General features: G+C 46.5%; 1 long non-coding RNA gene across 1 annotated transcript; it reads left to right on the forward strand.

The window, feature by feature from the left end:
* The first annotated feature begins 10,062 nt into the window (after window positions 1-10,062).
* On the forward strand, window positions 10,063-10,710 carry LOC133722448 (uncharacterized). The gene is made up of 2 exons (XR_009852743.1): window positions 10,063-10,291; window positions 10,415-10,710. It is a non-coding gene; the product is annotated as an uncharacterized LOC133722448 (long non-coding RNA).
* The last annotated feature ends 4,419 nt before the right edge of the window (window positions 10,711-15,129 follow it).

A 15,129-nucleotide genomic window follows, 5' to 3' on the forward strand; every position in this document is an offset into this window, starting at 1 on the left:
AGGAATTATTCAAACCATTGTTACCAAGTCTAGCACTGAGGGCAGCTGGCAACGCCAGTAATTATCAGCGGACCACGTCCGCTACGTTGTGCACTTGGACCAATCTTAATTCCTTTAGTGTTTCATTGATTGCAAAAGAAAATCCTAAGTCAAAACTCTAGCGGTATAGACATGTCATCACAAAACATCAAAAATTCCATAATTCATATATTCAGGGCTGGGACTCCCCACCCAAAAATATTCCTTACATTCAAAAAAAAAAAAAAACAAATATATTCAGCCTCAGCGGCTACACAAAATCATAAGAGGGCAAGTCCGGCATCTCAGGGGTTGGCCTCGGCATCGCCTCCTTCGGACTGCGGCGGCTGTACGCAGCTTACTTGGTCAGTCCCTCGAGCGGTAGGACTTGGCGTCTCTATGGTCCCATCCGCCGGAGTATGATACCCACTGCTTGAGCTGCCGCCTCCTGCTGAGGGACTGGGTACTGGCGGGATTTTCTTCGTCGGCGCTACATTCTTTGCTTGCGGCACCTTGGGCAAGGACGCCTTCGCCTAGTCGATGGCACCCTTCGCTTTCAGCATCTCCACGTTCGCTAGGGCGCCGGCCTTCGCCGATTCATTCATCGCCTTTTTGTACTCCGCCGACTGTTTGAATTGTTCCACAGCGGCGGCGGCGGCTCGGCTTCCCTCGTCCCTCAGCCGGGTCACCTCACACTCCAATCTCTTCACCTCCCCTTGCCTGGCGGCAGACTCCCGCTGCAGGATATCAATTTTCTTATCCTTGGCGGCCACCCGCTCTTGCAGCAAGGCCATGTCCTGCTCCAGCTTGGAGACATGATCATTTCGTTCTATGTCCCGCTGGATGGCCACTTCTAGCTTGCCACGAGCGTCCGCAGCATCACAATCCGCCTTCATCAGGCGTCGCTCCACACCCGCCAGCCTGTCCTTGGCATCCACCAGCTCCCTCTCAAGTCTCTTAACCTCCTCCCGGAGCTGTACCTCAATCCGGGGTTGCTTGGAGGCCGCCAAGAACATTTCGTTCAGCCCAACCGCCAGGTGCCCAAAGGCTGAGCTATAGGGCGACTGCTCGATCGCCATTGGCCGCGTCATCCCTGCTAGACCGCCGAACCCCAACCGCTCGCACAGATGATAGAGAAACTCTTGCTCACTGTCGGTCATGAACTCGGTGAAGGCGGCGAAGGAGTCCAGATTGCTCACAGGCATCTCTCTCTCGGCCGTCACGGGGGCCTTCAACGGGTCTTCTCGGGCCTTCTTCTGCATATGGACCCCAATGGTCTCGTCCTCATCCTCCTCCCCGGCCGAGTCGCATTGGCGCCGCTTCCACAGGATCCCACTTGTATCTCCAGTGGGCGCAGCCCTGGACCCCTTGTGCGGTTGTCTCTCCACCGCAGTAGCGGCAGCCCCCGCCGGCTCCACAACTCTTTCCTTCTGTGGCCCACGTCGAGTGGCGACCACTCTTTCCTTCTGCGGCACGATAGAGGACCCCTTTTTATCCCCGCCCGCATTTCCATCCGCCTGCACGGTGAGCAGACCGTCGGCCCCTAGGTGGGAGTGGTGCGGCATGGGCAGCACCACCGGAACCTCGGATGCGCTCACCGCCAGAGTCTCCGGGTTCACAACCGTCATTTGGGCCGCCTCCCCTGAGGCATACATCGCCTCCAAGAAATTGTCGATCTCAGCGCGGTCCATGGCTTTGTCAAAAGCGTCGCGGCTCGCTTTGTTGCCTGGCGGAGTATCTGAGAATATGCAAACACCCGTCAGCTTTAACCAAGTTATCGAGAGATACAATGTGGCGGAGATCTCTTACCAATAGCGCGCGTTAGTTGTTGATCGACCAACAACTCCCAGCCGGTGAGGAGACGGAAGTCCAGCAAATTGCGATTTCGCCAACAGCCTTTGATACGCGCAACACAGCACTCTTCCTCACGCGTCAGGTTATAACGCAGTCCCGCTACAAAACAAGAAGAGAGGCGTCAGTAAAACGGTTGCAATACATATACAATAAACCGCCAACTATGTTCAGCGGAGATCGACGGACAACCTCGGATTGGCTGAAACTCCGACTTAATCCTAAACGTCGGCTCCCCCTCGTTGGACTCCGCTTGATACTCCCACCCCGTCATTGCCACGCAAAACGTCCCCCGCCAGTAGGACATCGAATCCCTCAAATTCTCTATCAGCTTGGGCGCTCCCTGCCGGCGGCTCAAATTTACTTGCCCTCTGCAACCTTGGCGATTCACGTACACCAGTTCGTAGAAGTGCAGTACCTCCGCCACAGTCGGCCCCTCACACCCGGATAGCCGCCACAGTGAGTTCATCGCCAGCATCAACCACCACATGTTGGGACAGATCTGCCCAAAAGCGACGCCGAACTCGCACACCAAGATCTGAAGGTTGGGTACAAGCGGCAACTTCACTCCTTGGCGGAATATTGCCTCGTGAACAGCGGCGAACCCCGCTGGAAGAATTGAGGCCTTCTCGTCCGCCGTCGGTTGACGAAGTTTCACCACTCCCGGCAGCCGGTATATCCGCTTCATCCGGCTGACAGCGGCGGCAGTCATCCGCCCTCCCGCCTCGTCAACGGGGTCCCATCCTGGAGAACCCATGCCGACTCTGTTTCCTCCCCCGTCAGCGGAACCACTGGCGGCGCTGTTACTTGCTAGCCGCTCCTCACGCCTATTCCGCGCAGCAGCATCCTCACCCGCCCTAGAACTCTCCGGACGCGACGTACGACCCATGACTACTTCCCAGGGTATGGTTTGCAGCGGCTCGATGTCTAGCGGCTCTGGCAGTGAGGTTCCTGCACAGGCAGACGGACGCAACGAGTCAATAAAAACCCTATCCGCCGCACTGATTGACACGTCAGACCCGGAGTCCTCACTGCTCGAGATCTCTATGACGTTGGCCATCCCAAACCCTAAAACCCAAATCAGTTAGCCCACAGACGGATCTAACCTATCCCTACATCAGTTATAGCAAAGAACACCAAGAACAGCTACCCAGAAAATACCAAAATATGAACACACCCCCTCAACCCAGATTCCACCATCTAGCAAAACCTTAAGTGTCAACCCTCTGTCAAACACCATAACCTACCCCCAAATCTCACCCTACACCCCCGACGAACACCAAGATAACGAGTTCACACACCAATCCCAGAAATATCCACCACACCCATAAATCGACAAAAACGAATGCGACAAGAAGGATAAGCAGAACACTAACCTCAGTCGTGAACTCTCTGGCGTAGTGATGCTCGCTATGCTCCGACGGCAGAAGTTTTCGTCTCTCCGACCACGAGAACCCCACCAACGCACGGCACACTCTCTCTTCAATCTGGGATGGGCAGAGCTTGAAAACGACTAAGGTTCGAATGGTTTTCGCAGTGTCCATTCTCGATGCGTTCCCCCCCTTTTATGTCCACATCAGAGGCTTTTGGGCCGTCCGCTAGAAAACGACATCACACCCCAGCCGTACACGTGTCCCCTGCTCGCTCTAACCCTCCGGATTAACCGAGGCGTCGCCTCGGTTACGAAATCCATCATTACTCGCATTAATGGAGAGAAGACGGCCAGACTGAGGAGACGCGTCTCCACACGCTAACCCTCTAGTTATTTGCCACGTGTCAACCGCCGTCAGACGAGGCGTGTCATGGAAGCAATCACATCCCCGCCAGCGGAACTTCTCACTTGTCATCTGTTACACCCCATATCTGATATACCCTTGTTATTCAGTTGCATGGAATTCCTTATGGTTACCGTTTGCGGTTATAATTTTAACGTTGAGGGGGTGGTTAAAAATTGACTTTTTATGAGTTAAAAATTTGAGAAAATTTCCTTCATGAAAGTTGTAGAGGACGTTAAACCGAGTGCGTGCATATGTGGTACGTAAAAATCGGAGCTCGTATGCAAAAGTTATGAGTGAAATTCAAAAATTACTGTTCATGGTAATTTTGGATAAAAATAGAAACTTACCAGGGTAGGTTTCCAAAACCGGAAACCCACCCCCCCCCCCCCTTTTTCTCTCTCTCTCCCCGACTCTTCCTCCCCTCTCGGCCGAATTCTTTCCCCTTCGATTTCTTCCTCTTCCGGCCGACTCCGGACGTAATCCGGCCACCCCCAAGCTCGGTTTCTTCCCCCGGTCACGTCTCTGGAGGTATCTTTGGACGATTTGGCCGGAAAAGCTCGGATCGAAGGAATTCCTCCCCGGTTGCAGTTTTGGGATTTTGCCGATTTCCGGCCATTCCGGCCACCTCCGGCCGCCATATTCCCATCGAAGGTACGGTTTTTGATGGTGATTATTTTCCCTAAGGTGGTTCGTTCCAATTTGCATTGTAGAATCCGAATTGATAATTTTCCATTCTAGGGTTCTTGGAGCTTCGGGGCTTTCCTTCACCGGCTCGATTCGGCCACTTAGAGGTAAAATTGATCAATGTTGTAGTTGAGAAGTTGTTTGGGTCTGTTGAGATGATGTTGTTGCCGGAATTTGGTGGTCATCGGAGAAGGTCGCCGCCGGCGCGTGGTCCCCACGCGCCGCCACTGTAGGTAGCGCGTGGAGGCGCGTATAGCAGGGTTTTAGATGTCGTTTTAATCCCCTATACCAGTTAATGATTGTAGAATGTAATGTGTGAAGTTTGGTTGACATCGGAGGAATTTCGGATTGAGTTTAAATTGTATAATTAACGGTTTGCGTGAATTCGAATGCCGGAATTATTTCGAATTCACTCGAGAATTAATTTATCGATGATTGAATATTGACGGAGTATTAAGGATGGATGTTGTAGAGTGTTGAGAAGTCGGTTTTAGGAAGGGGGATTATTTTGAATTTCCAATTATAAGTATCGTAAAGTTAAAGTTCAGTCCTGTGAATTATACATATTTATGATTGTTATTCGTACAGGACGAGAGGAGTCTCCATACGAGGAGAACCACGAGCGACGTCAGGATTGACAGCATATTGTGAGTGGACTTTTGTTTTTAAGTAATTGATGCATGCATTATTTCTTAAAGTATGCTCTATTTATTCATCAATTTACATTTCGAGTATGAGATTATAAATTGATTTCGTATTATCTCATATAAATACTTTCATTATTGATTCGTTTCCGAAATTGCTTTTGATTTATAATCTTAATGGTGAATTATCTTATTTCCGAGGTTATTTCCGGAATTATTCTCTAATTATATTTTATTTCGATTTGAGACTTTTAAAGGAGTTTCGAAATGGGATTTCGATGGAATTATTTCTTGTTTATTTATTCGATCTTTGGTTTTGGCATTGGGAATGCCTTAGTAATGATTTCGGTTTGAGAATTGTGATTTTGTTTGATCTCGCCTTTCTGCTATTGATTTGGTGATACTTTTGGCGTGTGGGACACGTCGTTGGAAATTCTTTTACGAGAGATGGGGGAAGCCTTATGTATTTTGGATTTACTGGATTTTCGGTTATGTTTCCCTGTGCCATACTGAGGGGTGATTTTATCATGCCAGCATTGATTTTCCGCCTTTGTGGCGCGGTGATGGGATCACCGTAGCCCTTCCGCCTTTGTGGCGCAGGTTACTGTCTCTGTGATAGTAATTCTGTAGCCCAGTATCCTATCGCTACACTTAGTGGCGTAAGGGTATATTACGGGAGTTATGGGAGTTCTTTAGCCTGGGAGGCTATCACCCAACCAAGCCTGCGTGGCTTATTCGTATGGCTATCATCTTCCCCTACTCATTATATTATTGCTGGGCTAGCGGGGTCTAGTCCGATTCCCTTAACCAGCGGGGCTGGTCTTATTTTCATGAGTATCAGAGTTCTTTCCTCTTTGCTTGGTTGTGGCTAGCGGGGCTAGTCGGTTTTCTTGAGCTGAACTAAAATTGTTGTGTTTCTTTAAATTGTTGCATGCATCGGGTTTTTTAAAAAGATAAATGTGGGAAAGTATAAACTCTTATGTTTTTACAATTATTTATTTTTGTCCACTCACGCTAACGTTTTTATGTACTTTCCCCTGGGCCCTTCGGTTTCAAATGCCCAGATTGCAGTACTGTTGCTCGGTGTACGAGGGTGAGCCATAGTGACCGTACCTGCTTCCGCCATCACATTCTGTAGGTTACCTGGTTAACCTACTGTATTCCTTGTCTATTTATATTCCTAGAATGCTCTGATTACTAAGGGATATGTGACCCAACTTATATGTATTATATTTGAGGTCTATGGCCTAACTTTGGTGATTGTAGTAACTTGTACATTTCGAAGATTATGTATGATGTTTTTAACTTTGAGACGGATTTGGAGGAATTTGGGAGCAGGGTGGCTCCAGGAGTTATGGTTGGATGATTAGAAGTGAATTTTGGTTTTTCGCAGGATTTTGGGTTATCCATTTTTAAGGGAGGTTATGGCGAAATTTTTGGTAAATCTCCTTTAAAGGTGGGTCCCGCAGGGCCACTTCGGATTCCAGGGTGGAATTCGGGGCGGGTCTTGTCATCATCTCCAAGTGACTGTCTCCGCTGAGCGAAACCCCGCCAGCGGAACTTCTCACTTGTCCTCTCCAAGAGATTGTCTCCGCTGAGCGAAACCCCGCCAGCGGAACTTCTCACTTGTCATCTCCAAGTGACTGTCTCCGCTGAGCGAAACCCCGCCAGTGGAACTTCTCACTTCATCTCCAAGTGACTGTCTCCGCTGAGCGAAACCCTGCCAACGGAACTTCTCACTTGTCCTCTCCAAGTGACGGTCTCCGCTGAGCGGAACCCTGCCAGCGGAATTTTTTACTAGCTGTCATTCACGAAGTCTCCCAACTGCGGAACTTCTCCCTTGTCATCATGCAAACGGGGCGCCTCCCGCTACACACCTCTAGCGGAACCCTCTTTTATCTGGCAAGTCGCGTACTTTATTCAGCGCGGTACCGTTCAATCAAGTAACGCCAAGCACGTCTACTGGACACTGTTTACTGCTATAACCAGCGGGGGGACACCCGCCAGCGGCGGATCCCGAGGCCACGCCTCATTCTGACAAATGACCGCCACGCGGCGTTACAGTCAGATTGTCCCTACGGGACACGGGGACTAGTCAACAGTCTACGACGGCCCTGATCAGGTACGTTGACCCCCGTCACTCGGGTACTAAAGATTGGGCTCGCTACCCAACACCCTCTGCTCCGTGCAGCTCCCCCTCCCCAAACAACTTTACGACCATCCGGAGGTCCATCTTAGCCGGGGAGTGGGGGACTCCCTGGGGGGCCTAGCAGGGGCCCGCCCGAAAGGGTATAAAGCGTTTGCTCAGTAAAATCCATGGCTGACAACGCACTGACGCTAATTATGCTTTTGCAAAGTCTAGCGGAAGAAAACGCTTCGAACCGCCGATCAACTCCCCAACCAAGATTGCCCTCCTTGACTGGGGACTTGGGGGACTTGTACCTACATGTACATTTGCAAAGCATAATTAGCTATAATGAGCCACGCTCATTGTACCGCCAGAGGTACCAACTACCGCCAAGGGAGTGACCCACGGATAGGCAGCCAGGCGGGCTACAGCCTGAGCACAAGATTACCCCGGGATCACCGCTGACGCGCCGCCACGCGCTGCGCCAAGACGGCATCAGAAGCTACTGAAACTGAGAACTGAAGCACTTCAGTCCCACATCGGAAACAAGGAGAAGATCGGACCTCTCCTCACCTATAAAGGTCCTCTTCTCTCTCTTCATTAAGATTACGCATTAACTACTCATTTATTATTGTGCTGCCTATATGTGTCAACTGACTTAGGCATCGGAGAAGTGAAGACCGCCCAACGCGGTCTCCCTCTGACGCCCTGTCTTTCATTTGGTAGCCAGCGAAGATCATCAAGTATACAGAGTAGCGGTCCGCCCACCGGACCTGCGTTAAACGGAGGTTTGGCTACCGCCAGACTTTGAGCATTAACACTTTCTTTGTCCATGCTTTCACTTTTATATAATAGGAAATAACTCCAATTACTAAAAGAAAAATATTGACTTTCATAAAGCCAATATTTTGGCTGGTCCATACATGTTATTGGGCACTAAAAATGTGTCTTGGGCTTTCATATAAATCTCATTTAGTGAAGCTCAAGTACACACCAAAAACCAGACAATCGATAGGTTCGGTTTTACCCGAAAATCCTAATTATGTTCAAATAATAAATCTAATTAATTATTTGCTCATAACCAACTCTTGTTTAATCTTCTTCATATACAATCTCAAGGATCCACTTATATGGTGTGCAATCTCTTAGGTTCTAATTAACAAGGCAGTGAAACTTATAGAAACCATTCTATTTTGTTTACGAATCAAAAACTCCATTTTTGATTCTCCCTTGTTATTAGGATTATAAATGTTTATTAATCCTCGTGGACTTCACAAGTCATGAGTGACGTCTTGCAACATATCATGACTACCCTAGTTAATGTAGAATGACAAAGAACCTATTCAATTTGAATTACAATACAATACGGTCCTTCTCTAACACGCTGTTCTAAATCACATCATCGGGGTATGGAATTGATATGTCAATCCCGGCCCCTAATGTGATTTTCATTCTTATGTGATTCTTATGTGATTTTCATTCTTATGTGATTCTTAGAATGTGATTAGAAACTCCTTTTTAATCTCATTCAATGTTTTGGCCAAAGACTCATTGAATCACATCTTTGAACATACACCTTATTTACTTATGGATAGAGATTCCTTATTGTACACTCACATGTCTCCATGACTGAATTGATTACACCAATGAATGCATCTATTATATCCAATAAGGGACACAATATTATTGCATCATCAAGAGACAATCCATTCACTCGTAAGACAACTATGGTGTCTCAGGTCAAAGGACTAATTTGTATTATTGCAATTTAGAGTTCAAGTTTGACATGTAAGTAAGACTCCATACAAGAACTCTAATGATCGCGTTCAGTGTACTCTTTAAGTTAAGAGCACCCACATACTTGTATTAGTGTCTCTACACAAATGACAAGAGACATATCATCCTCCATATTGAGCATACATAGTATGTGCTAGTCTTTCCGGATTATCAATGTCCAAGTGATAATCCTATGACTAGGAACCTTTTAGGATAAGAGTGTGAAAGAGTAAAGGTCTCACACATCTAACTATTTAGATTACTTTCTCTTTAACTCATATTCCTTGGACCTTGTTCAATCAAATATTAAATATAAGCAATTCTAAAAATAAAAAAAATTAAATATGAGCAATGAACAATAAACTTGCCCTTAATAATAATTTCATCAAAATGATTGTTTTAGGACACAACTCCTTCAGTTGCTTATATAGGCATCCAAAACCCTAAATCATAATGTATCAAGAAATCCTAAAGAATCCAAATTAAAAAGGAAACTAAAAACCTAAAATAAAAGAATTCTAAAACAAATGTAAAACTATCCTAAAAATATTAAATGCCGAATCGGATAATTAAAACGACATATTTTGGCCTAAATCTGTTAGGGCTCACTCCAGTAAGTCCTGAAGATCTCGTCGTTCCCATTCTAGAAAGGTATCATGCATCTCAAACGGACATTCTGGCCAAAAGTTGATCAAATCTGATTCACAATTAAGACCTGACTTTTCGCACGAGAAACCTGAAAAGTCCAAAACCAAATTTTCTTGGATATTGCAGCGGCTAGTGTGAGCCCCGGAAAAATTTATCGAGCTTAAGTGAAATAGTTCGATAATTTACTTATCGATTTCGATAAAAGTTAAAGTACTCGAGAATATTTTCAGAAAATTTCGTGAAGTGAAATCCTCAATTTAGAAGTTGGATAATGAAGTACACGTCATGACGAGTTCGTGGAAATTTTCGGAGAATTTTTCGGTGACCCGAACTATTTTTTTAACTATTTTCCGTAGTTGAGGAATTTTAGATATTAAATTAAGAAATTAGGAAACAGATGGCGCGATCCTAGCCATCCACCGACTCCACCTCTTGATCCTAGCCGTTCATCCTTAATTGGGTCAGTCTATTTATCTATGTGTGCTCTGTTGGGAGATCCAGAAGGATCGAGAGAGAGGAGAGAATCAGAGTTCTCTCTGACCCGAAACGAAACCCAGAAACCGGCAACAGGGTCTGACCGGCGCTACTTCGTCCGGCCACCGATCGACGACGGACGACCACCATCTTCTTCGCCTCTTCGTCGCCTATAGCCTGATGCTCTTGGATCGTCCATGCACCTGACAAGGACGAAGAGCCGACGGTGAAGGTCCAAGCTTTCGCCGGCGATTTCTGCAAGTTTCCGGCCACCATTCAAGGCGCATTCGGTATGGAAATTCATCCCTTCGTCATAATATACACGATTTGATACTTAGTTTTCGGATTGGAGTGAGTTCTGATGAATTGGGTTTCTGGATTCCTCTCGGTTCCGGTTCTGCTCTTCGACGCAGGCGACTTCTCTGGCCTCTCTTGGTTCGCTCTTCATCTCGTCTCCACATGTTGATGCTTGTCGTTCTAAACTGAAGCTAAATTCCAAAGAACTGCTAGCTGGTGTTGGATTCCCAGTTCGTCATCATCCCTGTTCAATCGAGCTTGCTCGAAGTAGCTTTTCAAGGTATATTTCAACTCTCGAACCAAGTTTTGATCTTGGTGTGATACTTGGAGGTTAGATGAACTGAATGGGTCGTTTGGCTGAGATTGTATTACGCTTGTTCTAAGTTTGGTTGCTCAAGGTTGGGTTTGAAAATGAGTGGATAACCTGTTGTTGTGGCCTTGAAATGGATAGTTGGTTGTTTGAATGTGTATAAGCTCGATTGCATGTGCAGAATGGGTTGTGTGTCGATGTGAATGGATTATGACTATCATGTTTGATTGTGGTTGTTGTTATTTAGGTGATAGCTGTTTAGAATTTATGAATTGGTTGTGGAAAAATCAAAAATATGGTGAAGCTATAAAGCTTGGGTGTCCATAGTAAATTCCGTGGAATTACTATGCCGCAAAACGGTTAAGTAAATTCGAGATCTTTCGTTAGTGAAGTCGTTATTGGTTTGCTTGTGTATTTCGTGGTTTGATAATAAGTAAGGGATTAATATACATGTATTGGGTGGCCTTAGTAATCGGGTGCACTCAATATATGTTTGGTCGATAACGTAACTTCAAGTCAATGTTCGATAATTTAGGTAATTATCGAATCTACCTCGGTTGGTCAAACATGGTCAAATGGTCAAAATAGTCAACCCTTGGTCAACTCCTGGTCAAACCCGGAAAAGTTGGTTTGGACGATATACTAATCGTTGAGATTTCGTTTAACTGTTCAAAAGTTATTAACTATCGAAATGTCGGAATCTAGGACTCCAGTTACCCGAGGAACAGAAGGTTCGCCACTCTCGGAGTACGTGAGAGAACGCATCGGAATCCAGGTAGGGATTCAGGACTCTCCTCGGTTAGTGATTTTCTTATATTGTTATTAAATGATGCATGTTAGTTGGTATGGTTTGGTTATGTTCAAATGCAATGCATACTAACCAAACCATGTGAGAAATGTGATGGCTTGAGAGCGAAGGGTGGCTCTGACTTCCTTGGGTTCGATCCCCAAAACCTCCGGAGGGTTAGTTACACCGGTCGGACGGTGAGCGATCGCAATGACGACCCGATCCGTGTGTGTAGCTAGGTAGCGGACGCTCTCGCTACGCTTACCTGGTGATAAATTAAATTGAGGTAAGGTCGTGTAGTGGGTCTATGGGACCGGCCATCAGGTAAAACTTGGACTTGGCGCCGTAGTTGTTTGAGCATCATGCATCAGTTTTCAAGTTGAAAAACATTAAAGTTTGTCGTTTCTCTTAAACACTTGGTTTAAGCATGTTTTCATACTGGAGCGCTCCAAACACATGTTTGTTAATTTTCAAACCTAGTCGAGTTAGGGTTCCTGTTGAGCAGCGAGGACGAAAGCTCACCCCTACAACAATATGGATGCAGGTACTGTGCACTGGTGACGGGACAATAGCGGATGGAGCTGGGTGTGCAGAACAAGTTCGGTAAATTACCGTGTGAACCTTATTCTAAATTCTATTTCTCGAACTTTGTGTTCTGGAACTTGTGGTTATCTAGTCTCGTGTCATCATTTAGTTGAATTCTCTTAAAGTGAAATTCAACCTTGTGTGAGTCTTTATCCAAGTTCTGAACGAGTGAAATAGATTTCAGCAACTCAAGTTTTTCACCTCAAGCATATTTGTAGCTTCCGCTGTGTTTATACAAAAAGTTTTTCAAACAAAATGCCTAGCGGTTCTCTAGGATGTAAATCGAGAGTTCGGTTTATGTTTTAGAGACTCGCGGCACTGTGACGAGCTTAAGCTGGTGAGGTGCAGCTTGGGGCGTTACAGCTAGTAACCTCATTATGCGTGAATTACCTATTTTCCAATCACTCTTCTTGATTCCACGCCGCTTCTTTATTTTTCTAGTTTTCCGGCTAAACCAGGCCCATTCTCGTCCTACATCATTAAATGATGCGGGAAGCGTGAACACGATAGCAAGAGGCTCCGTCAAGCGTCGAAAGCCATATGAGATGAGCTAGAATCCACTAGCAATTACGGGCACAGCCGTAAGAAACATAGAGAAACTTCTCTAAATTTTTTTTTTTTTTATTGATAACTTGAATGATTGAATGAAAATTACAATCTAAGAGGTGCCTTATATGTAGGGCACATAGCATAAACCTAATACAACTAGAAAACAAAAAGGATAATTTATTATAGACTAATAAAAATCAGAAATAGAATCCTAGATACTAAAGAATATTACACAAATATATAATTGGAATCCCAACCAAGATTTTGTTCGAGAATCCCGATATATCCAAAATAGTAATTTATGATTAATTCCATCATTAAGAAGCCTATTTGAATACCAATTTTCAATATTCAAATTATTATTCTTGATGTGAAGACGCTTCTTTCTTTTCGAGATTCTTTGTTGAAATTCGCTAAAATGTCGTCCTACATCATCACTCTTCTTGATTCCACGCCGCTTCTTTATTTTTCTAGTTTTCCGGCTAAACCAGGCTCATTCTCGTCCTACATCATCAAGCCACCAAAGAATGACAAACATGCTCCCAAGTAGGGATCCTGATACCCACATTGGGCGGTATCAAGAGCTCAAATGTCCCGCATTAGAAACAGGGAAATCATGCTCCTCCAAATCCCTTACAAATGGGTCATCTCCAACATCCAAAAGAGGTAACTATTTACTATCGCTCTCCATTATCTTTATCTCTGTTAATGTCAAAAGTTCAGCGGTAGCTGAACCTTTGTTAACGCTGATCCGGTGGGCGGATCGATACTTGTGATGCTCTCAAAGCTTCCGCTACCTGTCAAGTAAAATACAAAGGGTGTCAGAGGGAGACCGCGTCGGGCGGTCTTCAACTCTCCGATGCCTAAGTTAGTCAATATATTTATGTTGACAAAGTAACACTACGTAAGTATTGAATGCGTAATTAATGAGGAGAGAGGAGAGAACCTTTTATAGGTGAGAAGGAGGCTGACCTCCTCCTTGTTTTCGATGTGGGACTGATGTGCTTCAGTTCCCAGCTTCAGGAGCTTCTGATGCTATCTTGGCGCGGCGCGTCGGCGGTGATCTGGGGGTGATCTGACGCTGAGGTTGTAGCCCGCTTGGCGGTGCACCTGTATGTCATTCCTTTGGTTGGAATTAGTACCTTTGGCGGTACAATGAGCGTGGCCCATTATAGCTAATTAAGCTTGCAAATGTACATGTATGTACAAGTCCCCCAAGTCCCCAGTCAAGGAGGGAAATCTTGGTTGGGGAGTTGTTCGGCGGTTTGAAGCGTTTTCTTCCGCTAGACTTGCAAGAGCATAATTAGCGTCAGTGCGTTGTCAACCATGGATTTAGTGAGCAAACGCTTTATACCCTTTCGGGTGGGCCCCTGCTAGGCCCCTCAGGGAGTCCCCCACTCCCCGGCCAAGGTAGACCTCCGGATGGTCGGCAAATTGTTTGTTGAGGGGGGGCTGCACGGAGCTGAGGGTGTTGGGTAGCGAACCCAATCTTAGTACCCGAGTGACGGGGGTCAACGTGCCTGGTCAGGTTCGTCGTAGACTGTTGACAAGTCCCCGTGTCCCGTAGGGACCGTCTAGCCGTAACGCCGCGTGGCGGTCGTTGCCAGCGGCGGATGTCCCCCCTCTGGTTGTAGCAGGAAGCAGCGTCCAGTAGACGTCCTTAGCGGTATGTTGTTGAGCGGTATTGCTCTGAACAATCATACGCTGTTTGCAAGATGACCAGGAGGTTCCGCTAGAGGTTTTGTAACGGAAGGTTACCCGCTGGAAAGATGGCAAGGGTGAAGTTCCGCTGGCAGTGATGCACTCAGCGGAGACTTCATCACTTGGAAGATGGCAAGGGAGAAGTTCCGCTGGCGGGGTTTCGCTCAGCGGAGACTTCGTCACTTGGAAAATGACAAGGGAGAAGTTCCGCTGGCGGGGTTTCGCTCAGCGGAGACTTCGTCACTTGGAAGATGACAAGGGATAAGTTCCGCTGGCGGGGTTTCGCTCAGCGGAGACTTGAGATGGTTGGTGAATTCATCCCAAATGGTTACTTCCACTAGACGCTTCGTCTGATGGTGGGTGACACGTGTCCAACCCGTAGGGGGTTAGCGTGAGAAGGCTTGTCTCCTAAGCCTGGCCGTCTTCTCGCCATTAATGCTAGTCATTATGGATTTCGTAACCGAGGCGACGCCTCGGTTAATCCGGAGAGTAAGTGGAGACGTGCGCCACGTGTACGGCTGGTGTGTGATGTCATTTTTTAGCAGACGGCTTAGAACGCGCTGATGTTGACATAAAAGGGGGGGGAACCATAACGAGATTTGACACTTTGTGAAAACTTCAAACCTGAGTTGTCGTCTCCAAGCTCTGCGATTTGTGAAGAGAGTTCCGGGAGACGAACATCTGCCGAGTTATCGAATCTTGGGGACGAAACCTCTGCCGGTAAAGACAAGCGGCTTCAAGCGCACCACAGATTTCGTCGTTGAGGTTGGTATTCTGAATCTTGTCCCTGTTCCATTGAATTCCTGTGTAGTTATTTCTGTTGGTTTTCTGGGTTTTTGGTTTTGGAGTGCTCTGTTCTTTATTGGCGTACTCTGAGTCTGTAAAGTGGGTTTTGGGGA

This window comes from Rosa rugosa, chromosome 7, assembly GCF_958449725.1.
Source record: "Rosa rugosa chromosome 7, drRosRugo1.1, whole genome shotgun sequence".
Lineage (NCBI taxonomy): Eukaryota > Viridiplantae > Streptophyta > Magnoliopsida > Rosales > Rosaceae > Rosa > Rosa rugosa.